This window comes from Chionomys nivalis, chromosome 4 (assembly GCF_950005125.1).
Source record: "Chionomys nivalis chromosome 4, mChiNiv1.1, whole genome shotgun sequence".
Lineage (NCBI taxonomy): Eukaryota > Metazoa > Chordata > Mammalia > Rodentia > Cricetidae > Chionomys > Chionomys nivalis.
In genome coordinates, this window is record NC_080089.1 from 4,645,052 (window position 1) to 4,662,843 (window position 17,792).

At 34.7% G+C, this 17,792-nt stretch overlaps 1 protein-coding gene across 1 annotated transcript in view; it reads left to right on the forward strand.

The window, feature by feature from the left end:
- The window catches only part of Gucy1a2 (guanylate cyclase 1 soluble subunit alpha 2), a 387,804-nt gene that overhangs the window by 162,378 nt on the left and 207,634 nt on the right, over positions 1-17,792 (forward strand). The gene's annotated exons all lie outside the window — the stretch shown is intronic.

A 17,792-nucleotide genomic window follows, 5' to 3' on the forward strand; every position in this document is an offset into this window, starting at 1 on the left:
CTCTTGACATGAGACAGAAACTCTGGGTTTTTCTCTTAACAACAGGCTTAGAATTAGAGAGGGACTGATCCAGAGTCCAACTCCAAAACCAGCTTTATAAATTTAGATATAATTTAGTATATCTTAGATTTTTATACTTACAAAACCTATTTGGTTTCCTTGATAGTTCCTATTGGGTAGTTATTTTTCTGTCTGTCAGTATTCAAACATCGAGTCCCTTGAATTTTTTAAAGACGAGTGTTTTCCTGTGGAGATAAGAAGAGAACCCTGCCCTCATTCTATATGTTTTTCTTACCACCTGTATAATTATCATCATCGTGGATGAGTTGTCATTTCTTCTTTCCAAGGGGTTTCTCCTCTTCAAATCGAACCTTTATTAATTTTGATGGTATCCACAATTTTTCTTCTCCTGTGGAAACAAGAGCAAAACCCCTTCCCCAATGTAACACATCTCCTGACTTCCATTGAAAGGTCAGCACATCCTTGAAATAAACCGATTGCTTTAGTTTAGCAGACTTTTCCATTATCCAATGTCTTTCTGCTGCTGTTGTTCATTTCTCATTAGTGTTAAGAAAATTTAAGGTTAATAAGGCATTATGCAATCTATTTCTGTGGGCATTTTCCACTTCTATCTGTTCATGTAACTCATCCTTTATAGTTCAATTTGATCTTTCTATGACTGCTTGACCTGTAGGATTGTATGGTATACCTGTAACATGCTTAATATTATAATAAGCAAAAAAAGTTTCATTTTCCTAGAGACGTAAGCTGGACCATTATCTGTTTTTATTTGTGCAGGTATACCCATGATGGCCATAACTTTTAATAAATGTGTGATTATTGAATCAGCTTTATCTGAGCTTAAGCAGTTGCCCATTGAAAACCTGAATAAATGTCAATGGTGTGATGTACATATTTTAATTTTCTAAATTCTGCAAAGTGGAACACAACCATCTGCCTGATTTCATTCCTTTGAGTTAGTCCCTGCAGGTAGCAGTGTTTGGTTATATAAAGAACAAGTAGGGTATCTCCTTAGCTTGTGGCCATGTAATGGAAATCTATTTCTTTAAACGTTTGCTATCGACATGATGGGTTTTTTTTTGTTTGTTTGTTTTTGTTTTTGTTTTTGTTTTTTGATTTTTCGAGACAGGGTTTCTCCGTAGCTTTTTTGGTTCCTGTCCTGGAACTAGCTCTTGTAGACCAGGCTGGCCTCAAACTCACAGAGATCTGCCTGCCTCTGCATGATGTTTTTAATGAAATTCCGAGGCCTGCAACATGCTTCCAATCAATAATTGATCAATTTCTACATTACCTTGTGCTAGAGAACCTGGCAGACCTATATGGAACTGGATGTGTGTTATGTACATCAGACAAAGCCTATTCCTGATTATGTCTTGTACCTGGATAAACATTGAAGTCAACTCTGTATCATCTGGTATAAATTCAGTGGTTTCAATATGCAAGATAACTCTTTCTGCATGTTATGAATTTGTAACTATGTTAAGAGGTTCTTTAAAATCCCTTAGCTCTATAAGAATGACATATAATTCTGCCTTCTACACAGAAGTATAAGGGCTTTGTTTCACCTTACTCAATTCATCTGATTTGTAATCTGCCTTCCTTGATTTATTATCATCGGTATAAAATGTACGGGCTCCAGTTATTGGAGCATCACGTACAATTCAAGGAAGAATCCAAGAAGTTCTCTTTATAAGGTTAAGTCTACCACTTTTGGGATAGTTGCTATTAATTTCTCCCAAAAAATTAGAACAAACCCTTTGCCACGGTTCATTGTCTTCCCATAACTTTTTTATTTCATCAGAAGTGAAAGGCACTATAATTTTTGCTTGGTATATACCTGCTAGTTGACAAAGTCTTAGTTTACCTTTTATAATTAATTCAGAGACCTTTTCTACATAAGTTTTTAATTTTTTACTTGGTTTGTGTGGTAAAAAGATCCATTCTAAAATATTATCTTCCCTCTGCATTAAAATTCCCCTAGGAGAAATTCTGGAAGGCAATATGACTAGAATACAACTAAAATTTGGATCCACCCTATCCACATGTGCCTCCTGTAATTTCTCCTAAACCATCATCAGTCCCTTTTCTGCTTCACCTGTTAATTCTCTGGGACTATTCAAATCATTGTCACCATCTAAGGTTTTGTTTAAATGAACTATTAGATCAGGTATTATCCCAACAGCCAGTTGTAGACTGGAAATGTCTCCTAACAATCGTTGAAAGTCATTAAGAGTCCTTAACCTGTCACTCCTAATTTGTGCCTTTTCTGTAAACCTGTTCTGTAACTTAGGTAATTAACAGAATCTCCTCTTTGAATCTTTTCAGGAGCAATTTGTAATCCCCATTTAGGCAAAATTATCTTTACTTTCTCAAACATTCTTTTTAAAGTATCTATGTTTGAATTGGATAGCAAAATGTCATTCATGTAATGGTAAATTATAGATTTAGGGAATTGCTTACATATTATTTCCAATGGCTGACTTACAAAGTATTGACACAGGCTGGGGCTATTGAGCATTCCCCGTGCGAGGATAGTCTGGTGGTATCTCCTAGTAGGCTGAGAGTTATTATAAGTAGGCACTGTGAAGGCAAATTTTTCTCTATCCTTTTCTTGTAATGGTATGGTGAAGAAGCAATCCTTCAAGACAATAACTATAAGAGGCCATCCTTTGGGTAACAGAGAAGGCAGGGGAGTTACAGACTCTAGAGGGGCCATAGGTTGAATTACCTTGTTGAGAGCCCTTAGATCTCTCACCATTCTCCATTTGCCAGATTTCTTTTTTACAACAAACACAGGAGAATTCCAAGGGCTAGTTGACTCCACAATATATTGAGCATCTAATTGCTCCTGTACTAATTGTTCTAAAGCCTGGAATTTATCTTCAGCTAGAGGCCATTGCTTAACCCATATTGGTTTCTCAGTAAGCCATTTTAAAGGTAGGGCTGTTTTTACCTCTAAAGGTTTGATAGTTGCTTTATGTTCTTGTACAGCCTGAATGGCTGGTGACCTTCATACATAGTACCTTATTACATCCTTCCCAGAATTATGGGTTCCTGGGACTGCAGGAATGTTAATCTTGGTATTCTATTGCTGTAGCAGGTCACAGCCCCATAAATTTATTGCAATATCAGCTACATATGGCCTTAGCTTTCTTCTTTGATCTTCTGAACCAATACAGTCAACACATCTCGTGCTTTGTTTAACTCAAGATATGGTTCCGATTCCTAGTAATTGAACATCTGCCTATTGAAGAGGCCAGTTTGCATGCCAAATTCTGGAGTGATGATACTCACATTTGCTCCTGTGTCTATCAAGCCAACAATCACAATTCCATTTATACGTACTCTCAGCTTTGGTCTCTGATCATTTATAGAGGTTTGCCAAAATATACGCTTCTTATTTCCTAATTGAATTTCTGAGTTTTCCTCCAAATTTGAGCCATCATTTAGAATCTTATGGTCTTGCACAGAAGCTTCTAGAGTTTTTAATTTTCTTGGTGTGACATGTCCTCCATAGTTACTGGGAATGACTGGGCCAGTTTTGGCTTGGGGGCCAGTGAGAGGCCTCTCAGGGAGTTTCCTAATGGTATTGGGTTGCCTTGTCTGTCTGTTGTTGATCTGCATTCATTGGTCCAGTGCTGTCCTTTACCACACATCCTACATATACCTGAAAGCCGAGGTTTCCTATTTCTGACATTCCCAGATAAAGTGTTATTCATAGAAATTCCTTGCTTGCAATCCCTTTTCAGGTGTCCTAATATATCACAATTAAAACATTTGGCAGGTTGTTGCCCCTTCTTCACTTTGGAAATCACTTTCCCTACCCAAGATTCATCTTCATAGTTAAATGTCTGAAAATTCAAAGTATGCTGAGTCCATTCATCCATAAGTGTTGATCTAGACCTTAAAGGCCCAATTATCTTTTTGCAGTCTAAGTTTGCATTTTCAAAAGCCAGTGATTCAAGAATTAGTCATCTAGCTTCAGGGTCAGTTACTCCTATGTTCAGAGCCTTAATTAATCTTTGCAAAAAGTCAGTATAAGATTCTCCCTGTCCCTGGTATTCTATCTTTTTTCCTGGTTCTGGTATTCTAACCCATGCATTCATGGCTGCTTTGTGGACAGGGACTATATTTCTTCATCATAAAGATCTTGGAGCTTACACTGATCCTATGCCAAGAATTTGATCCTGAGAAACCTCCATTCATTTTGCTGTTCCTTGCTATTCCATATGTTTATATTCTTCTCTGAAATAAACTCCAAACACCAAGGAAGGTCCATCTTCTAACATCACTGAAGCTAACTGGGAGAAATCATGGGGTATAGACCTGACATTAGAAGCCCAAGTTCTTATCATTTCCTTAACAAATGTAGAGTGCAAGCCATAATTAACGATGGCTTGCTTAATTTCCTTTAGGTCATTCATTCCTACTGGCATCTATCTAGCTTCTTTGGCTCGCTTTGACAGAATAAATTACAAGGTATGTCACTAAAACCCTGGGTAAACCAGTTCTTACAGCTGGTGATGGCATTGTATCCTGCCCTTGTATCTTCTCACCTGGTCCATCAGCTCCAATAATTTCTTCAATCATTTCAAATATCTTAATCATTGTCTCACACAAGGCCTGAATCTCCTGACCTACAATGGTTTCTAGTCATTTCCCTATGGTATTAATTTTCTGGTCCTCATTCTGCACCTGTGATTCCAAGGTCTTAATGTTGCCTTTCAAAGATAACATCTTCTTAAACTGTCCCTGGATATCATATAAGTTGCTATCCTGGAGGTATATTCTGTCTGTTACCTTATCAAAACTCTGTGATAACTTCTTTTTTTTCAACAATAAGAGAATTTATTTTATTTGTCTGAATAAAAACAAAATACTCAGTACACGAAAGAAGAGAACCATGGCCAGCAAGCATATCAAAAGAAATTTTGACTGTTGACAAAAAGTTACAAATCAAAACAACAACATGATCCTAACCATATGACATTCGAAAGAGACCAACACTGTGGACACAACAAAAAGAACAGTAGTTGCCATGGGCTAAAGGGAGGGTAGGATAAATAAATACCACACTTATCTTTTAGGGTCATGAAACTCTTCTGCATGAAGCTTTAATTGCAGAAACTTGTTATTGTACATTAGCCTAGACCCATAAAATGTGATATATCAGGAGTGAAAGCTACTGTGGACTGAGAGCAGGGTGTTTGTAATTTTTCAGTGTGAGTACACCAGATTGGTTCAAGTGTGTATCTGTGATAACTTCTGAAAGTCAAATTCAACAGCCTGGACCCTTTCAGATAAGTTCCTAATATCCTTAGATAAGGAGTCAATTTTGCTTATCATGGTATTAATCCTATCAATTAATGCCATATACTTCCATAATGATATAATATGAAGAAGGAAAATATAACCTAATAACCAGTAAATTGAGGTACCTCCATAGGCATATAGGCGTCTTGTGATTTCTTCCAAAATGGCAGCAAATGCTGCAGCTCGTGTCCCATTAAAAATAAAACCTGCCATTTTACCTGTTGAGTAACAACTGGAATCACTGGAACTGTGTCAGTATAGATCCTGTGGTACTTGAGAAGTTAGATGTACAAAAATCCAGTGACTGATAAACAGCATAGCTCACCTCAGGATGCCCGCCCTTCTCAGACCTAATACAGGAGTTGTGATACAGCCACTGCAAGAACAGCAGAATGAGAATGGCTGACTGCCCACCCAGCATTTGTTCCACTCAGACAAAGCTCGTGGTGCAAACACAAACACTGTGGTGTATATTTAAAATAGTGCTTCTGACAGATGTGGCAACAGCTTGCTCTCTGACTTGTGCTGGCCAACCACTGTGCTTATAATCCATTCAGATTGTCTTTGCCCATTGATCCTGGGAGGTGTGGAATTTCCACAGCTGAGGGAGGGCTTGTGCCAAGCCAAGCTGGCCAAGCCAAGCTGGTGGCAGGCAGCCGAGGTGCGGGGTGGTTCTAAAACCAAATGCTGGGCACCAGATAATGCACAAAACAATCCCATACCAGTTTGAATTCAAAGGGTTATTTATTTGAGGGGAAAAACTTACAAAACACCATCCTACATGACAGCCAAGAAAGGAGTTTAGTTGCTTGAGCAAGAGAGCAAGTGAAGGGCTGCTGCTACTTTTTAAAAGAGAGAGACCATGACCCAGTGGGCTGGTATCTCAGCGGCTATTGGCTGATGGAATGGAAGTAGTTCCCACAGAATCTTCCCCCTTTTGTTTAAGTAAGAGAGTTCTAAACCTACTAAGAAATTATATAAAATAAGAAAAATTATCCTATTCTAACTAGCTTAAGTCTTGTATAATAAATTGGCTGAAGAAGCAGAAGGAGCTCCTGCAGCACTCAGGCCTATTCCCTCTGAGATTCCAGCCTCATACTTGCAGAGATCTCTGGTTCCTGAATACTCCCTTGGAGGTCCCAGATTCATACCCAGACTGGCATAGGTCCTGGCTCAGGCCTAGTTCCTGGGAGGTCCTAGACTCATGCCAAGACCCACAGGGGCCCTGGCTGAGGTCTACCCCTTTGAAGGTCCCAGATTCACCTCTGGACCCAAACCATTCTCTGGCTCTGGCTCACTCTCTCAGTGGTTACTCCCCTGTACCTGTTCCAGTGGAGATTGCTAACTCTGGATCAGTTCGCTGTCTCAGTCCATCAGATAATATTTCAACCCTATTATCTAAAGATAAAAATATCTTTCTATATTTTGGTCATAGGCAATTTCTAGAATAATAAAAGAAATATGAGATAAATTATTTTTTATTTCAGACCCAACTCCATGGTGTTTGCTTAATCTACTCCACTGAGTAGCTAATGAAATACTATTTTTTTTTTTTTTTTGGTTTTTCGAGACAGGGTTTCTCTGTGGCTTTGGAGCCTGTCCTGGAACTAGCTCTGTAGACCAGGCTGGTCTCGAACTCACAGAGATTCACCTGCCTCTGCCTCCCAAGTGCTGGGATTAAAGGCGTGCGCCACCACCGCCCGGCATAATGAAATACTATTTAATTATGATGCCTATCACTTAACCAAGTCATCTCTATCACTGTCACGGCTCTCTTTTTCTTTGATATCAGCATGTGAATTTATGAACAGAAAATTATTTGGATTCTACTAGAATGACTTTTGGGGTTGTTGTAATGCCACATGGGAATAAAAACAGTGAGGATTTCCTCATCACTGAGAGTGAATGAAATGATTCACATGAGGTCAACTTGATGGTATTAGAACTAAGGTGAGTCTGACATGTATTTGGCAACTGTGCAAATGCATTGAGCCAACAGACTGGATTTTTGCATGTTAGTAGAAAAGAGACAGTGGTTGCTTTTTTATGGATGATAAAAGTGGCATTTCAATTTTGATGTTTAAGATGCCTTTACCCCTCATAATACTCATCTAAAATGAGGCCAGATAATGGAGAAAGGAGAGTCAATGAAATTAAGCAACTAACAAAATGGTACCTGGACACTCTGTTGAACAATAAGAAGGTCAGACCTCTAATAATCAGTCACTGGGTAAGCACTGTATAGAGTAGAAAGAAAAAAAAACTTACTCTTTACATCCTCTATGTTATTCCCCAGAAGGCCCCTGAGCGTGGCTCGCCTGGGGAACTACATTTCCCAGGAGCCCCTAGTGTTCCACGCAAAGGCTGCGCAGGCGCAGAACGTGGTGCTTGACGCACGCACGTGGGGGACCCTTTAAAAAGGCTGAACCGCCGTCCCTTCTTTCTCTTTTTCCCCTTCTCTCCTGCACGCCACAATAAACCTCGCGCGCCGAGTTACACGAAGAACAGAAGACGAAGAAGACGAACAGAAGAGAACAGACGAAGAGAAGAACACTCTAGACTTAAGGGAACATATTTTAAGATCTGAAAATATACTTAATAGTAGAGGTAGACAGTATCTGTTGCTCAGTAGGTTCTTACATGTTGTCCTTTCAGAGTTGGCATTTTCATTTCAGGATCATAACTAACTTTTGTCTTTTTGTTCCACTTTCGATAGAATATATATTGTTCTTTTTGACCTAATATATCTGCTTTAGTTCCAATGTCTCTCTCATTTTGTCTCTCTTCCCCCATAATGTAAACTAATAGGGAAGAAGAGATGGGAGAAATGTACACCCTTTATTTAAGGACCCCTCTATTCCTCATTAAAACGAATTTTTAATTTTTATTCCATTGGTCAAATTTAGGCCAGGAGCAATACCTGACTGCAAGAGAAACTATAAAACTCCACTACTGAGCTTGGAAAGATGGCTCAGCAATTAAGAGTACTGGTTGCTCTTTCAGAGCACTTGGGTTTGAATGCTAGTGCCCACAAAGGTCACAGCCAACTTTAAGTAGGGTTCCAAAGCATCTGATACCCTTTTCTGATGTTTAAGGATATAACATTTACAAGGTACACAGAAATCCCTACAGATAAAACACCCACACACATAAAATAGAATAAAATATCCATTCTGGATGACTGTTTAACTGGTTTATATGGTAGCTTTTTGTGAGTAAGAAGTAATGAAACAGTGTGAGAAATACTCATGCCACAAATAACTGATAATAACTTCATACTTTCCAGTAATTTTTCTTGGAAGATAAGTCAGCATGCAAATACAGATTTGGCATGTCTTGGATGTTCCATTAGGATAACTTAACAATGAATACATCTGCTGTGTGGCTACATGAGTACATAAGTATTTTTGCTTAGTGTATCATAATTGTTATTGCGTTTCTGAATTTGTATAGTTTTCAGACTTTTTACAAAGTTAATTTACATTCATAATTTCATATAATTCACACAAAATTTACAAGATAAATAGGAAGAGAATTTTGTACCTATTCACCATTGGAGAGATGGAATTATGTGGTTTTATGTTGGAGATGGGATATGTATTCATTAACTGCTTCATAACTATTTATAAAAGGGAATAGCATTATAGTTTTATTAAAATACACAACTGGAAAATAATTTGATTGTTAACATGTTAGTAAATTTCTCACTGAATGAAATTGTTTCCTTCTTGCTCACCAGTGTTGTCATCTTGACCAATATCAGAGGTCATCTGTTTTCTTATAAGTTTTACTGTTTCTGCCTAAAGAAATATATCAATTTTGTGGTGTTACCTAGTGAATCTAAATGTAGTGGATAAAATTGCTCTCCAATATTTTTGCTACAGTTGCAATGTGAAGTGACTTTAACTTAATTACATTTTTTTCATAGAAACACTGCAGAAAATAATCAGACAATTCTAGTATCTTGGTTCATTGTCAATGTACTTTATAGAAAAGCATTGTTCTGCTAAACATTATTGTCATTCAGGGACAATGAAACTAATACTTTCATCAATGTCAATGATCATGATGTTTTGAGGTGATACAGTAATTACTCTATAGTGTATAATTTACAATTTCTATTCCATGGTACTCTGATTCATACATGGTACTCTTCCTATGGGGATAGCCTTGTCTTGAATGATCTGATTGATGTGGTGAGGCAGTGATGGAATTAGTGATTAGGTCATGAATAGGTCATTCATTCTATTGAAAGATACACAAAAAAAATCCTTTATCTTAAACCTCAAGTGACATTTCACTCTTTGTTAAGAGTTAATTTGGACAAAATTTACATTCTAGGAAACAAAAGGTAGAATAAGGCAGTCTGGCATGGCCTCTTATTAATTTAAATAGTTGTATAACATAGATACTAGTAATACATTTTCTGGTGACATCTAGGATGTATATTAGCTGTTATCAGACATATGTTCAGAAACATTACCTGTCATTGGTACTTCTACCTCCATGTAATGCTTGTTTGGTTTCTTAAGTTTATTTTTCTTTTCTCTTTCTAAAGTTGCTTGCTCCCTCATGGCTTACTCTGTGGGTTCATTTTTGATCACTCAGTGACCATATATGGACTACTAAAGTATTTCATTCCTTTTCTTCTTTCCAAAGCATTCTATAGTCTCCCTACCCCTGATTTTCCCTCATCCCCAAGCACTATAATTTTTGTACAAGTGTATATGTGTATGGGGAGGGGGAGAAGGAGATTTTTTCTCAAATCTTATCCTGACAGCTTGTCAAATTTTTATATTTAATTTAATTATTGCTCATTTAGGGAAGTTTTCCTTGAAAGTTGATGCCTCAAATTGCCTGGAGTATCATCCATGAATCATCCAGTTCTTTCCACAAAAATGTAAAAATCTATGTAGAAGAAAAAAATATCTTAAAAACAACAACAGTAGCAACAACAAAAGCTACATGGGAGTAGAGACCATGTTGCCTTTTCACCACTTAACTCAGTGTCTATTGCAATATTTTTCACACATGAAGTATATAATAAACATTTTTGAATAAATGATATATTTTAAAGTTATAAATAGCAAATGAAAATAACCTTCCATTTACTCTAAAGATGTGGGGATAATTGTATAAAGATATCACTTTAAGTTGCTTTTGGAGTTGAGATTTGAAGGTAGTTGAGAAAAAGGAAAGGCAAATGTTTAGTGAGGTTCCATAGTAGGGTGTGTGCTACCTTCTGAGTATGATAGGATTTAAGAAAAGGTGTTGTAAGCATAGGGCAGATGATCATAAATGGTTAGATACTGCTGTGTGCATCCCATTAAGCAACAGCTTCCTTTCTCTGGATTCCTTCTATATGTCACATCAAAGGCAGATGGACTTATTTTTATTAAAATGCATAATGGTATATACACAGATGAAACGTCTGCCATTTAGGTAAATATTAACTTTAAAGTGTGCAATTTCCATGTAAATCTCTGAAGAGAATAAAGACGACTTAATAAGGAATTGTGGGCCTTCTGACATGGGTTAATTTTACAGTTCTAAGATCTTCACATAAAATCATAATGTAATACTCCAAACAACAATAGAATTCATTCTTTCAGCTCATCCACCACGACGTGTGTGATTTTACTTCTCTAGATAAAAGTTCTGTTGACAACAAATGCAGATTTTGACATGTCCAATTTTATATGACATAGTAGTAAGAGAATTACACTTGCTGTTGAAAGGAAATGAATTGAATGCCTTGCCCTAGGTCATGAGTCCTCTGGAGAACTGTTTGAGTGCGTACTTTGTGTCCATGTATTAATGTATTAAATCTTATATAACAAATTTAGCTTGTTCAAGCCTTTGAAGAACCACACTTTTATGCTATTTAAATTTATTCTTTTTCTTCCCCTTCACTTCTTGCCCCAGTTTTTAATAGCTTGTTTTAAATCTGTACTTTATTAAGTTTTCTATAGCATTAAGTAAACTAGAGCTTTTAGGAGAAAGTAACTACACTATTGGCAATTGTTTGATTAACAATGTATTCTAGAAAATAACATTTTGAATGTATGAGTTCCATATCATGCTTGCTATGCATTTCCCCAAATTTTATAATTTTGAGTAACAGCTCAGGCTACTTAGGTAAGGTTGACCCATCTATCATCTTCTCATCTTCAGAAGGCATCAACTTAAAAACTACATGTTTACAAATGAAGAAATGAAAAAGGAAACAAGAAAGGTAGAGACAAGTGGCTTTGTGATCAGTGATGAGCATTTCAGACATCATACCACAGAAAATGAATATGTCAAATTGCTCTTGATGATTCTTTAGAATGGGTGTAGTTGTTATTGACTTTGGAATTTTGATTATAATATTTTTTGCTTTTTTTTTTGCTCTTAGTGTTAGTACTTTGTTTTATTTTTTTTGTGGATTACCTTTGTAAAGAATGTCCTGGGGGCTTCAGTCATTTTGACAAAATCTTACATTTTTATGTAGATAGAAGCTACATTGTCATCAATGTCAAAAGTAATCTTAATAAGACACTCATCCCCTAGTTTTGTGAATGTGAACAAGTGGTAAAAAATTTTGGTGTCTTAATAGATATTTTTGTAAATAATGTTAAAACAAGGGACAAGATTATTCATAAAGTCAGAAGTTGACTGACGCATGCCCATCTTTTGAGTACTATTTTGGTTTTTGACTAATAATTACTCATTTATAATTCATTTATTTTTTGTGAATTCATAGGTAGCTAATATTTATGTATAACTTATTCTGCATATGATGTAATTTAATATACCATTGAAGTTAAAGTTATCATAGTATATTCAATATTTAAAAAGGAGGTGAATTTTCTAGAACCAAATATAATTAGAAATGAAAGTATTGTTTGTTTATATCTCAGCATAATCCAAACTGCTTGACTATTATGTTAATTTAAGGAAAATAGAATCAGTAAATGTTGGATTTGAAAGGAACAACAATGATAGATTAATTTATCCTCTTTAATTATAAGTGGGTTAATACTATAGTTCACAGAAATTTTAGACATATTGCATTGTAGAACTAGCTAATACTAAATTAACTTTACAGAATTCTCCAACTCTTCCCTTTTCACCCTATCACTATTTTCCAAATTGTCATTTCCAGAATTAATCACATGTAAAATAAAAAATAATAAAACTGTTAACAAAATATAATAAAACTAGAGACTTTAGTAAAACTTTTTTTATATTTTGTATATTACATTATATTATGGATTCATAGTGAACTTTAGGCTTTAAAAGATGCTTTATGTTAAAGGAGTTGATGCACCTGTTTAATGTTTAATGTTTAGGAAACATGGCATAAGAAGTCATGGAAAGATTGTAAGAACCAGAAGCTCTGAGATTATGTCTCCAAGAAATGTCAGAAGTTACACCTGTAAAGTGTGACCAACATGACTGCTAAACATAAACAAGGAAAACAACAATAGACTTACCAACCTATAAGGGAAAACTTTGTCTTTAAGGTTAAGAACTGTAAAGAATTAGAGGCAACTAAAGAATGCCGATATTGGAAGAAATAGTCTTTCCCAGTGAATTAATATTACTACTATTATTGTGGGTGTGTGAACAAGACATTAGGCATGTCATAGTACATGTGTGTAGGCCAAAAGACAAAGTTGGGTGTCAGTGCTTTCCTTCTACCATGGTTAAGACATAGTCTTTTTACTGTTTTCCCACTGAATATTCCAGATTACCTGACACTATAATGTGGTAAATAATAGGAATTGTTCATGGGCTCAACCAGTCTGTTTAGGGATAATTTTATATTTAATCATTTTTTTTTTAGAATTTCAGATATGAATACTTATATCATATTTCTTCCTCTACTCCTTCTTCCAACTTCTACTATAACCTACCGAAACTCTTTCTTAAATTCATGGCCTCTTATTCTTTGTTATTGTCTCAAACATGTATACAAATATTTGCAATGGGATTTTAAGATTTATTTCATGTTCTTTTTTTCAATAATTTCAACCAGTGAGAATAATTTTATATTTATTATTTACTGAACTTAGATAAATTCAGTTTTGTTGTGCCAAGTTTTTTTTGAAATAAAACGTCTACATCTTCAATCTTTTTATTTTTTCTACCATGATATTTTTGTGACAAATTCATGATACATAGATCAGAACAACTGGTAACTTATGACTCTCTTGGTTGAGCCTTACAAGGGCTGAGATTACAGGTGTGCACCTCAATTCCATTTTTTTTCTGTTACTTAGTCCTTATTTTTTCACAAATAATTTCAATATAGTTAAAATTTTCTGGTAACATATAAAATTTCAAAGACCAAACTATAGTATACTGTGGTAGAACTCAAATCTGGTAAGATATAAAACACACAATATGTAACCTGCTTAGGGTTTTATTAATGAGTTTGGCTTCCTTAAACTAGATAATATTTCTGTATCATATTAGTTTATAATAACTATGTTAAATCAGAGATACAAACATCTTTCACATCTTCCATTAAGTGAATGAAAATAGTGTTAGTTTGATATACACTTTTTTCTTAATGAAACCTCATTCAGTAACAGAAATTCCCTTTATGTTTTCTATATGGATTCCTTATTTGGAAATGAGCTCTTTTCAGATATAATCAAAATAAGATGTTATAAGGATGTGAGTGGTATTCTTGGGAGAGACATATGACATACACAGAGATAACTCCTTATAACCATGGAGACAGGAACAGACATTCTGGTTCTCAGCAGCACAAAGGTGAGTCAAGGAGCAGATTTTCTATTGGATACTTTTGAAAGATAATCACCTTGATAGAGCTTTGATTTCTGAAATATAAGTGACAGAACTGTAATAGAGTACATTTTAAAAGTTCTTTGTTATTTTTAAACTGTCCAATTGATAACAAATGAACATATACTAATATGAATCTAAATGTTAACAAATCATTCTATCTCCCTCTTGAAAGTGGATAAATATGTCTGCCTCAGTTCTTATAGGTATATGATAGCTTTCTATTTTTCATGAAAAATTATTGAAGATGAATTAGTAGTTGTTATCAAAATGTTTCAGTTCTTCAAATTATATTTTATTAAGTTTAATGTAAATTTTAAGAACTCACGGATTTTATCAGCCCTCCATACACATTTAAAACTGTTGAGTAATTACAAAACATATACTTTAGAGTGAGCTGGACTTAAGAAAAATGTATGTCTTGGGGATGAGTTCTATAGAGAAGTGAGGTTGTTCGTCCAATCAACACATAATTCAGTAATAGTGACAAGGATAATCAATGTGTATAAATTTAGTACTAGGGAGAAGCAAGAGAAACTTTCAATAGCATTGAATTAAATACCAATATAGAAAATGTAGCAGTTGATCATGCTTTTATTTCAAGAGAAACTTTTTAATTAACTAAAAATAAATAAAAACAGAAACTTTTTATTTGTACAAGCGTACTTGAAGATGACCAAATGTATAATTACTGAATTAAACTTTTCTGAACTTAAAACAGTTTTCCATTGAAAACCTGAATAGGTATCAATGGTGTGGTGCAGACATTTTGGTTTTCCAAATTATACAAAATGGAACACATTTATCTGCCAGATTTCATTCCTTTTAATACCCTTTCTGTTACTTCCTGAAGATAATAGTTGCTTGATTGCATGAAGAACAAGTAGAACATTTCCTTATAAATTCCTTGAATTTTTGCAACAGAATGGAAAAGTCTTTTTAAAAACCTTTGCTGTTGACATGATGTTCTGAGGCCTCTGGCACATTTCCAGTCAATAGCTGATTGATTTCTGAAATATATTTTGCTAGAACTCCTGGTAGGCTCATATAGGATCAAATGTGAGTTATTTATATGAGGTGATTTCTATTTCTGATTGTATCTTATAACTGAATAAATAATAAACTCAATTCTGTATTACCTGGTATAAATTCAACAGTTTCAACATACAAAACAACTCTTTCTGCATATTGTGTATATTGTGAATCAGTAACTATATTAAGATGTTCCTTGAAATCCATTAGAAACACAAGAATAACATATAATTCTGACTTTTGGACAGAATCACAAGGTTTTTGATACACTTTACTTAAATTTCTATTTTCTGATTTTTAAACTGCCTTACCTGATTTATTTGCATGAGTATAGAATGTAGGCATTCCAGTTATTGGTGTTTCCCATATAATGCAAAGAAGAATCCATTTAGTTCTTTTTGTAAATTGAATTTTCTTGTTTTCAGAATATTTGTTGTTGATCTTACCCCCAAAATTACTACGAGATCTTTGCCATTGTTAACTTTCTTCTCATAATTTGTCAATTTCATCTTTACTAAAAGTAACTATAATTCTGTTGAGTCTATTCCTACTAATTGACAGACTCTCAGTTTTCCTTTTAGCATTAACTCAGAGACCTTTTCCACATAAGTTTATAATTTTCTACTCAGTTTATGTGGTAAAAATATCCACCATAAAATATTATTTTCCCAGTGCATTAAAATTAATGTAGGAGAATGTTTGGAGGGTAATATGACTACTATGTATTTAAGATTTGGACCACACTATTCACATGTGTCTTCTGTCATTTCTCTTTAGCCAAATCCAATTCTCTCTCACTTTTAGCTGATACGTTTCTGAGACTATTTAAGTCCTTGTCAACATCTAAGGTTTTTTTTTTTTTTAATTAATCAGGTCATCTGGACCTGTCCCAATAGTGTACTGTAGATGCAAAATATATCCCAGTAATCTTGGAAGTCATTAACAGACTGTAATCAATATCTCTTAATTCAAACCTTTTGGAGTGTAGTTTTTTGTAAACTGATTTTGTAGCCTAAATAAATAATAGAATATCCTCTTTGTATTTTTTTCAGTAGCAATTTCCAATCCCAAAAAGGCAAAATTTTCTTTACTTCTTCTTTTATTTTTATTTTTTTAATATTTATTTATTCATTATGTATACAATATTCTGTCTGTGTTATGCCTGCAGGCCAGAAGAGGGCACCAGACCCCATTACAGATGGTTGTGAGCCACCATGTGGTTGCTGGGAATTGAACTCAGGACCTTTGGAAGAGCAGGCAATGCTCTTAACCTCTGAGCCATCTAAACATTCTAAAGTATCTATGTTTGAATCAGCTAATAATATGTCATCCATATAATGGTAAAGTATAGATTCAGGAAATTGCTTATGTATCACTTTCAATGGCTGCTATACAATATATTGGCACAGGGTGTGGATATTTAACATTATTATTATTAACTATTAATATTATTATTATTAATTATTAATAATAATAATATTATTTATATTATATTTATATTAACATTGTGGGAGAATCTTCCATTGATATCTTTTATCAGGCTGAGAATTATTATAAGTAGGTACCATCAAGGCAAATTATCTCAATCATTTTCTTGTAAAGGTATAGTGAAGAAGCAATCTTTAAATTAATAGCTATAAAAAGCCACCATTTGGGCAATAGAAAAGGCAAAGGAATTCCCTACTGTAGAGAGCCCATTGGCTGATCACCTCATTAATCACTTTTACATTTGTTATGATTCACTATTCTTCAGATTTCTTTTTTAAAAAAAGCAAATAGTGGAGAATTCCAAGGACTAGTTAATTCTTCAGTATGCTGCACATTTAATTTCTCCTGTACCAGTTGATCTGAAGTCTTCAGTTTCTCTGTTGTTAAAGAATATTTTGCCACCTTTACAAGTTTGTCTGTCAACCATTTTAAAGATAGGGATGTTAGTGCCTTTGGAAGATCAGCAGTCATTGTGCACTGTTCTTATATAACCTGAATGAATGGTCAGTGACTGTTTTTTATTAAGTCTTCTAATAGTTTTCTTAGAAACACATGTTAATTTATGGTTTGTTTCTAAGTTTGGGAGAATATTAATCTCAGTATTCCATTGCTGTAACAAGTTATGTCTCCACAAAATCATTGCTATTTTAATCATATTTGTTTTTATTTTTTTCTCTCCTTCTGGCCATATACACTCTATGCATCTACAATTCTCTTTTATATGAGATAAAGTTCCAATGCATAAAAGCTGAATATTTACATCCTAATTTAGTCTCCAGAATTTGGGTGAAATTATTGTTACATCTGTACCTGTGTCTACTAGTCTTTTAATGTCAATGAGATTCATTCATATTTTAAATTTTGCTTTATTAATTTATAGAAGTTTGCCAAAATACTTGCTTTATGTTTCCCCTGAGTTTTATAGCTGTTCTATTAGTCCATAGCATTATGATATTGTAACCTGCCCTGGCAGGTCAGTTAGTCTAGGGTTGTAACCCGCCTGGCAGGTCAGTTATTCCAGGGTCCCGAAGAGGCACTATCTGAAAAAGACATGGGCAAGAGAGAGGAACGAGATCAAGCAAAATTCTCTTGTCAAAGCCTTCGTTTATTAGCATCATGGTTGTGGCTTATATAGCCCC